This window comes from Temnothorax curvispinosus, unplaced genomic scaffold (genome assembly GCF_003070985.1).
Source record: "Temnothorax curvispinosus isolate PA1 unplaced genomic scaffold, ASM307098v1 QBEX01013131.1, whole genome shotgun sequence".
In the NCBI taxonomy this organism is placed as follows: Eukaryota; Metazoa; Arthropoda; class Insecta; order Hymenoptera; family Formicidae; genus Temnothorax; species Temnothorax curvispinosus.
This window is the reverse complement of record NW_020222911.1, coordinates 104048-114478: the sequence shown is the minus strand read 5'-3', so window position 1 is coordinate 114478 and position 10431 is coordinate 104048.

Genomic DNA, 10431 nt, shown 5'->3' with positions numbered 1-10431 from the left:
ACACACACACACACACACACACACACACACACACACACACACACACATAAAATCCCGATATATTCTACACATTTTGTATATTTTATTAGAGCAAAGTGCATTATTTTATTTCACGTGTACATTGGACAATTTTGGATGAAATCAACTAGTTACACACACACACAGTTTGAATATTCAATCTGTTAAAATTACCAAATGAACTCATACTACGTTTACGCGAGCGTTATTTCTGTAGTAACTTACGATAATTCCTTCGCGTAAACGGGATTTTGTAGTAACTTACGATAATTTACTCCGCGTAAACGAGTAAATTATCGTAAATTACTACAGAAGTAACGCTCGCGTAAACGTAGTACAAGACCAACTATTTGTGATATGTGGTGCACATTGTGAGAGTGTTAGCTTCTGTGAGTCTCATCATGAAAGAAATTTTTCTATTCTCAGTTTGAATGATGTTTGCTTCATGATATCTAATGATACCTAATGGAGAAATATATAAGGTAACTGAAAGTGTGTCTCGATGGGATTATCAGTGTGGAGGGTGTAAATATGTATCGTGAACTGTTCACTGTTATCAGATTATTTTAAATTGCCGAATCAATAAGCCACTCTTTTCTAATTTATTTTCATATTTCTGCATATTGACATAAACGCGTGTTTACTTTATCGATTATATCTAAGTTTCTTTAAATTAACAATATGAACAAAAATTGACAAACTTGATAGTATGTTGGAAGGCAAATGTACAACTTACCTTTAATTTTTTTCTTCAACATTCATCCTTCGCTATTTCGCCATCTCTAAAATCTAACGCACATTATACTTGACGTACATACATTGATTATGAAAATACTTAATCTATTAATATTTTATTTAGAAAACTGTTTTCTCGTTTTAGAATTATACTTCTTTGAAAACATCCTTATATAAATTAATAAAGGAAAAAATAAAAGGAAAGATTGCGATTAAATAGTAATATATATAGTCAGCAATTTAAATGTTTTATTTTGAATAATAAATTTTAACGACATTTTTGTCACATCCATCAGTGGTAATATTATGCTTGACTTACTGTGTTATAATGAAAAATGTAAAATATGTATACATAAATGTGTGTGCGTGTATGCTGTGTGAATGAATAGAAAGGTGTGCGTATGCGTGTATGTCTATGTGGGTGAGTGGTAAAGTGTGCGTTGCTGCGTGGTCGGTGCGCGCGCGCGTGTGTATGTGTGTGTGAAAGCGTGAGTGTGGATGAGAAACGTAGTATTTTGAAAACTGGAGAAGTTTTATATATTTGAGATAATTTCATGCAATTATTTAAAAATTACTTAAAATACCTTTTAATTAAGTCGCGACACAACCTTCGATCGCATGCTTATTACCAAAGTTACTGTGACAACATTATAACAATATATTATTTACTAAGAGACGTTGACTTCGAAAATCTTATTGGAATCGAAAAATATGCAATTATATGATGTGATCGTGCAAATTATACTCGAAACAGTTGGGAATTATATAAATGTTATATTTATTTTTCAACTGTATATTACATCGATATATTGCGTGAGTATAATTTTCCAGAGCAATTATATGCTAACTTTCGCAATATTTTTTAAATCTTTATAATTACATTAAAAGATTAACGTACTTTTAGATGTGTACAAAAAGCAACATTCTACAAACAGGTTAGTTAATTTATGTTAAGGATAATTTTATTTATAGCAGAGTTAATTAGTGCTTTAAGGCTCCTGGATGGTCAGCCGAGAACTCTGCGTTGACGGTGGCGACGTACCGTCGCGGCAGAAATCAGAACTCCCTCCAATGGAGAATTCTGTCCTTTGTGACATGTTGACAACCTATTTTGTTGTGCATGGTATTTCTTTATTATTCGCTCTGTGCTTGTGCTCTAAACGTTTAACGTATTCGTGAAAGTCGTAAAATTGACCGAAAAGTAAGATTTGCATGCGGAAGGAACGTTTTCACATTCTCTCGATAGTCGTTAAACGGCTGTTTTTCCCGTATGTTTAGGCTTCGTTTTATGACTGTTTGTTTATTGATGAGAGAAAAGGGTAGTTTTCGGCCAATTTCGGAAGTGTTCTGAAACGATCTATAGTGATGTTTTATTGAAATGTCTTTTTATTTGAAAATGGCATGCACAACAAAATTGGGTGTTTTCCTCGCCACCATCCAGGAGCCTTAAGAATTTTTGTAAATAAATTTGTTGCACTTTTACAGCAAATATTTCTTAACATTATTGCTTTAAAGAAAAATATTACAATGTTTAATGCTAAATTGTTAAAGACTGAGAATTAGCAGCTATATGGATAAATGACAAAATGCATGTAGATGCGTTTCAATCTATACATTTCTCATAGTTGTACGTGTGCTCTGTTCAAGCAATGAAAAACAGGAATACAACAGGAATCTAAAACATATTGCCAAGTTAAAGGTTCAATAGCTTTTTAGTATACATATACATACATTTGTTATTGGCATATTTTTGAATTTTTATTAATCTTCAATTAATCTTTCGACTTAAAATAATGTATTTATCTATAGTTTGTTGATTTGTTATTATTTATTACTATGTTATCATGTCTGTTAAAAGAGAAAACTCCACTGAAAATATTTTGTCAAAAAAGTTACAAAAATTTTTATTTTTTAAGTTTTACAGAAATGAGTATCCTAACAAGTTTTTAATTTTTTACATGTTCTAGATATACTTTAAATATTAATTTTTCGAAATTTTGGTCAATAATGTAATTAGAGTTTTTACTTAAAGGTCTACGTATAAATACATCAATCTGATAAAAGATAAAATAAAGCCTATAGAATTTCAAAAAAAGTCAGAATTTAAAAGACTTCAAAAATTAAAAATTTATTTTAAAAAGTAAAATTAGTTGCAGCAATGGAATAAAAGATGTAAGCAATATAAATCCCCTTGCAAATGGGATGTGTCATAAAACATGCGTAATATAAAAATTATCATACTTATTTTTCATAAAAATGTTTTTACATCAACATGTTTTCTCTAACAGAACTATCAATTCTTTGTTACCTTAAACATAATTTTGGGTGATAAAATCTATCACACATTTAGCATATCTTATTTGAATTTGAATATATTAATAAAAATTGAATATCAAAAATAGAATTCATCTTTTTACACATTTGTAAAGCAAGTTTCTTGGTAATCTAATACGATTGTTTATAATTCATACTTTTGTGGAATATTTTGTACATCTGCGATTGCTTAATCTAAATATTTTATTTGTTATTTATCCAGTGCGATTTTTAATTAATATTTCGAGTTTTAAGTTGACATGTTTATTTTTATAGCTTATTATTTAATTTTTTATCTGTATTTTATTATTTTTGTACATTTATCTTACTGATCTTACTATTTGTGTTATTATCTCATTTGAACGTGTTATTATTCATTTACCTAATGTTTTTCACGTTTTGCTTAAATTGTCTACTCTTCATCATTTTCTTCATTATTATCTGTAATTCAGTTTAAAAAATTTTTGAAATCAAATAATACATTTCTCAAAATAGCAATAATTAAAAAAAGACTAACATTTAAAATTGATTGTGAATATTTTATATTTTTATCTGTTTCCGAAATGTAACACTTGAACATTATTTTACAATAAAATTTAATTTTTTAATATTTTATACAAGTGAAAATTAAGAGAATTAAATTCTGCAAGGAAATAAAGGTTCAGTGGAGTTTTTTTTTTCAATTTAATGTACTTTGAGTTAAAAAGAATGGACAATAAGTTGTTTTATTGACTGATTACATAATTACTATATTGCATAAATCATAGAATTTTAAAAATTTAACATACTTTTTGTGTGAAGAAGGTACAAGTTTATTTTAATTGATAAATAATATTTCATCTTTTACTTTGTACAATATTTGTTTATAATTTATTAGGTTTATATGAAACGAGATTAAAAAATACCTAAAACGGAATCTTGAAATAATCTTACGTCAGTTAAACGAATCTCGTAATTGATCATATTAATAATTAACATACTGCAGACACTTCTAAAAAATTTTCTTAAAAGATTTTTTTATTGTTTCTTACATTCAATCCTAAGCTCAAAATGCTTTATTATTTTATAAACACGTAGTTAATGCGGAAAATTTTTGAATTTTGTGATTTTTTTTCAATCTTAAGAAGCAACCAAAGATTTGAAATAAATGTTTCTATTATCTATAAATGGATTAGAAATAACTTAACAAATCATACTTTACTTACTAATTTAAATTATTACACATAAATGATTTAAAACACAGTTTAAAATTCAATTGGAATACGTATTATATGTACAATATACAATAATTACAAAGGTGGATGTTAAAAAAGTCTGATTTTTTACCCCTCTGCGGAACTTCAGTTAACCGTAAAAAATTGTTGTTCGGGACCCACATGAACAAGAAAAAACAGTCTTACATCCCAGAAATGCGGGGAACATTGATTTTATATCAAATTTCCTTATGAAAACCAAATATTCGGATATTATGCTAAAATTTTTCATGAATTGGATGCATTGGAAGGTTTTTTTTATTATAATTGGTATCAAAAGGTTTTTGAAGTCTGATCACAAATCTGTTATCCAAATGGGAAAATGTAGAAATGGCTAATCAAGAATGGCTTTCTTGACATGTAGTTTTGTACGTAGGATTACATCATTCAAATATTTTATCAAAATGAGTCTGAGCAGGTTTTTTCAGACATGCTGATTACGAATCCTTTAATTAAATGAAAAAAATCTAACAAGGCGGATTCAAGATGGCCGATCCAAAATGTTCGTATTGCTGGAATAAAATCAGGTAATTTACTTATTTTTCTTCTATAAAATTAGAGTTGCTATAATAAAAGTTAAGCCAATGTAGTGACGATTTTTTATTGGTCCCACCATTGCATGTATTTCAGCCAAGTTAGTGGGAGTGAGACAAAGCTATCATGGTCGCCATATATATGCTTCAGCCAAGAAGTTAGTGGGAGTGAGACAATGTGCTAATACGGTGTCTTAACTCTTATTATAGGAACTCTATATAAAATAAGTGAATTACCTGATTTTATTCCAGCAATACAAACATTTTGGATCGGCCATCTTAAATCTACCATGTTAGATTTTTTCATTTAATTAATGGATTTGTAATCAGCATGTCTGAAAAAGCCCGCTTAGACTCATTTTGATAAAATTGTTGGATGATGTAATCTTACGTACAAAACTACATGTCAAAAACACCATTTTTGATTCGCCATTTCTACATTTTCCCATTTAGATAATTCGTCATGGGTAGCGACTGTTGCGCGTCCCTAGTGGCCCCGAACAGAATCTTCCAAGTCGTGTATCGATGCGATTCAAAGATCGGGCGTATGCAAGTTGTAAAATAACTTTTTTAATAAATCCTTTATTTAAGCGGGGAGCACACACTTCTGCATAACGCATAATGCGTAAGCATAAGAAAATTGATTGGTCCATACACATATGCATAAGGAAATAGACCAATCAGTTCTCTTATGCTTACGCATTATGCATTGTGAAGAAGTGTGTGCTTCCCGCTTAAAACTTAATTGATTATATTGGAGGTGGTTTGAGAACGTATGTTGAAGGGGAGAATGTACTGAAGACTGAAGGCAAACCACCTTATGTATATTGTAATAATTTCCAAAAAAGTAGAGGAAATAAAAATAATGTCCTTGTGCTTAAAAAGCTCGGATTTGTTTGGGTGCTTTGCCTTCAGTACATTGTCCCCTTCAACATATGTTCTCAAACCACCTCCAATATAAGCAATTAAGTTTTACTAAAGGATTATTAAAAAATTTATTTTACAACTCGCATACGCGCCCGATCTTTGAATCGCATCGATACACGACTTGGAAGGTTCTGTTCGGGGCCGCTAGAGACGCGCAACAGTCGCTACCCATGACGAATAGATTCGTGATCAGAAATTTTAAAAACCTTTTGATACCAATTATAATTAAAGAACCTTCGCAATGCATCCAATTCATGAAAATCCGAATATTTGGTTTTCACAAGAAAATTCGATGTAAAATCAATGTTTTCCGCATTTCTGGGATGTAAGACTGTTTTTTCTTGTTCATGTGGGTCCCAAACAATAATTTTTTACGATCAACTAAAGTTCCACGGGGAAGCCAAAAATCGGACTTTTTTAACATCCTTCTTTCATGTACTGTGCATCTTAAATAACATCTTAAAATGATTCCAATGTATTATATACATATAAAAGACTGAAAAAGGAAAATTTTAAAATTGTAGAATTAATTTTCTTATTTCAAAATTTATGTGTTCACTTTTATCACTTTTGGATGTATTTAATGTAGTTTATTAATTGTTATTTACAAGATTGATATGAGGTAACAGCTTTTGTCGCTAAACACTAGAAAATTTTTCCTTTTATCTGGATTATAAATATTTCTCTTATTTTTTTATGCATTTCATAAATTATTTTAAAATAAATGGAGGGCACATGTTAAGGTTAAAAAAAGTTTCTTTTTATATTTTTTAAGATTTTCCTTTTTTACATAAATTCATATTTTACATAAGTTCTAGTCATTTTACATATAAAAGTATTAAAATAAGATCACTAAACTATAATTTAAGAGACATTCTACTTTTTATTCCAACATTTTTTGACGATATTTTTTAGACAAAATGTAAAATAATGCAGTATTTACTTTTTTTTAATGTTTTTGTATGTTTATTTAATTGAATGATTAGAACCAATTTACTATTATTTTTTTTAATATTTAAAATTACATGCAGTATCTATTTATTACTTTGTATTTTAATAATTATTTATTTTGTATTATATTCATTTTACTTCACAAAAATATAAAAAATCTTTTTGCAAATGTAATATTTTATTATATAGTAAGTTTTTTAAACATAATATTGTATAATTAGATATTATGTGAGAAAAATATCGGGCACTTCATAAAAATTAACATTTTATGTACATCTTTTAAAAGCGAACTTAATTTTTTAAACAATTAGTTAGTCAAGTTTGCATAATATGAACAATTTCATAAGCGAACAAAGCTCGTTCTTTATGTTTATAAATATATGTTACAAATCAATTACAAAAACCAACGTTTTGGCTCTAAATGTGGCCTTCATCAGTGTGAAAAACAAAATTTACGAAATAACCTTGGTTATTTAATACAGAGCTTAAATAATTAACCGAAATTATAGAAAGTCTAGTCGCTTACGTTCGTTTTTCGGTAATTCTTTACAATAGGGCCTTTTCCAAATTTTGATATTTTCTTGCGGCTCTCTTGGTAAAAACCTTTGTTGTGACTCCGACAGTGATAATCAATCGGGAGAGCCCGAAAAATATGTACCCTACCTATTTTTTTCCTATTTTTTATACCTATTTTTTTCGACATGCCGGAACACACACACACACACATAACACACACGCGGGGGGATGCAAGGTCCCCCTCCCGCATCCACCTCCACCAGTAGGCAACGTGGACCTCGCTTTACAACTGAAAGTACATGCTAAGACTGCTGTCCGATTCACGCTCACAGCGCTGAAAGCATCGCTCTTTACAACGCTGTGAGCGTGAATCGCTCACGGAAAAAATAGGTATAAAAATAGGAAAAAAAATTGGTAAAAAAATAGGTAGGGTACATATTTTTCGGGCTCCCCGATTGATTATCCACTGTCGGAGTCACAACAAAGGTTTTTACCAAGAGAGCCGCAAGAAAATATCAAAATTCGGAAAAGGCCCTACACAGTAAAAAATTTAATGTCCCAGAAAGTTTACTCTAAATTTTGTGTTAAAATAACTCATGCATTGTGTTATTTTAACACAAAATTTAGAGTAGACTTTCTGGGACATTAAATTTTTTACTGTGTATTTGTAAAGAATTACCCTTTATTCATATGATGTACCAGAATCGCTCCTAATAATAATATCTCGCAACGGTCAATAAACCTCGCTTACTATCCTTTGTTCGCATTGTGATGTAATTTGATTACATTTATCTCTAAAAAGTGTCCATAAGTCGGTCAAGGAGTGGAAAGTCATAATTCTGCTCAGAACATAAATCTTAATGAAAAAAAGCGGATCTCCATTGGTTATATCTGAACATCGCCTAAAAATAGACAATAGATTGAATTGGGAAGGAGTTAAAATTTTGGATAATGGACCTACATATTATAAACGACTCATTTCTGAGATGGTGCATATCAAAAGAACATTGGTCTTAACAAACAGAGCGACACAGATCTCTTGTCAGAAGCATATCTCCCAATACTTAATTTACTCCCTCCTTCCTAATCCCCACTCTTGTTCCTAACCCCTCCTATACTCTATCCCTACCACATGTTTCTCAATACAATCTCCGAATTTCACATTTATCTTTAAACAACATACGCATTTCTTCTCCGATATACATCTCTATAAAAATCAAGATATATTGTCTAATATTACAAAGAATTTAATATTAATTTTATTATTACTGTAAGGTTTTATATTAAACAAGGTAGTTTATGTAATATAAAGTTATAATTTATTGTTACAAAGAGGGTCTCGGATCTTATTCGGATGAACCGCGTCTCTTTCGTTATTCCGCACGACTCGCTTGGTCGATCTTCTCGCTTTCGAGGCTTTCCAACGACTGTTCGCCCGCCGTTACCGGGTCGAACTCTCGCTCGTTAGACAAACATACGCAAGGACAATAACATTGCCGATTATAAACACACACAGCCCGCTCGAACCTGCTCGAACATTCCGCCGATGCGAAGAGAGATAAAGCGTATATCACGTTGAGATCCTACACTCGGCCGTCCTAACCGAGTGGTCGTCCTGACCGAGTGGTCGCCCCGACCGCTCGTCTTTCTTTTTTTTCCTAATTTTCATCTTCCGACATGTCTTCAATGTTTTTGTCGTCATTAATCCATGGCTTCATATAATCTGCCGCTGACGATGTCTGAAACGGTGTCCCTCGTGTTCGCCTATCTTTCGTATGACGTAACGATGATTGCGCTTTGATGATCTCATAAGGCCCGAAATATTTATGGGCAAATTTGAGACCAGGGCCCTGTTGTGTACGTCGAATTGCCGCAAGGTCTCCCACACGATAAACAAAAGGTTTCTTTCTTTTTCGGTCATAGTTTGCCTTATTCTCTCTTTGTATTTTTTCTATATTCCTCTGGGCTTGTTCTCGTAGCTCGTCTCGGTCGTCGTTGTAAGAGGCGATTAACTCACTCTCTAATAATTCTCTGACATCCGGATTGTCGCGAATGCGCGGATCCACGCCCAGCATCATTCGGAAGGCCGTCATTCCGATACTCCTGTGCAGCGTTGAATTCAAATATATTTGCGCAATATTTATACCAGTCACAAGGCCTCGAATTTGACAATTTCGTCAGCAAAGGTATCAGAGTGCGGTTCACTCGTTCAACTTGGACGTTCGCTCGCGGCACTCCCGCAGTGATCAACTGATGACTGATACCCTCCGATCGGCAGTACTCCTCGAATTCGCGCGACGTGAATGCAGACCCCCTGTCGGACACAATCCTCCTCGGGTTACCGAACACACAGGACTGTCTCTTCAGACGTTCGATCGCGTCCTTCGCGCTCGTTGTTCTGGTCGCATACAGCCACACGAATTTCGAAAATCCGTCCACCACAACGAAAATGTGCACATAATCCTTCTTGGTCGACGGGCCCAGATAATCAATATGGAACGTGTCAAGTGGCACGCTTCCCTTCTCGATCGGGTTGAGAAAACCTTCCAGCTTTCCACGCTTCCGCTCTGCCAAGATACAAGCGACACAGTTCTTCGTCACCTTTTCGACCTCAGCACGTAATCCGGGGATCCAATAATCCCTCTTCAGCAACGCCTCTGTTTTGTTTACTCCGAAATGCCCTTGCTCGTGAGCTCTTCTAATCACCTGTCGTCGCATAGCCGTCGGAACAACCATGCGAATATCGCCATCAGTGTCCCTGTACAAGACTCCGCCTCGAACCAGGTAGTCATTCGATTCAGCTCGCTCGACCGCGTCGAAAATCTTCCTCAGATCGTTGTCCTCTCTCTGCGCCCTTCTCAATCGTGCTAATAGACCCTCTTCGCATTCGCCTATTACTAAGCAGCATCTCTCTAAATTTTTTGGAGTGAAATTTTTACTCTAAACATGGAGTTACTGACCAGTTCACTCAAAAAGAGTGAATATTCGCTCCAATAGAGTGAATTTATTTACTCTAAGGTAAAAAGAGTTGAGTTTTACTCTGATTTTTAAAGTGAAGTTGTCACTCCAAATTTCACTCCAACTTGAAGTGAAATTGCCTTTCCGCTTCCCGCTTCCCGCTTCGAGTGAAGTCATCACTCCAAACTTCACTCCAACTTGAAGTGAAATCGCCTTCCCGCTTCCCG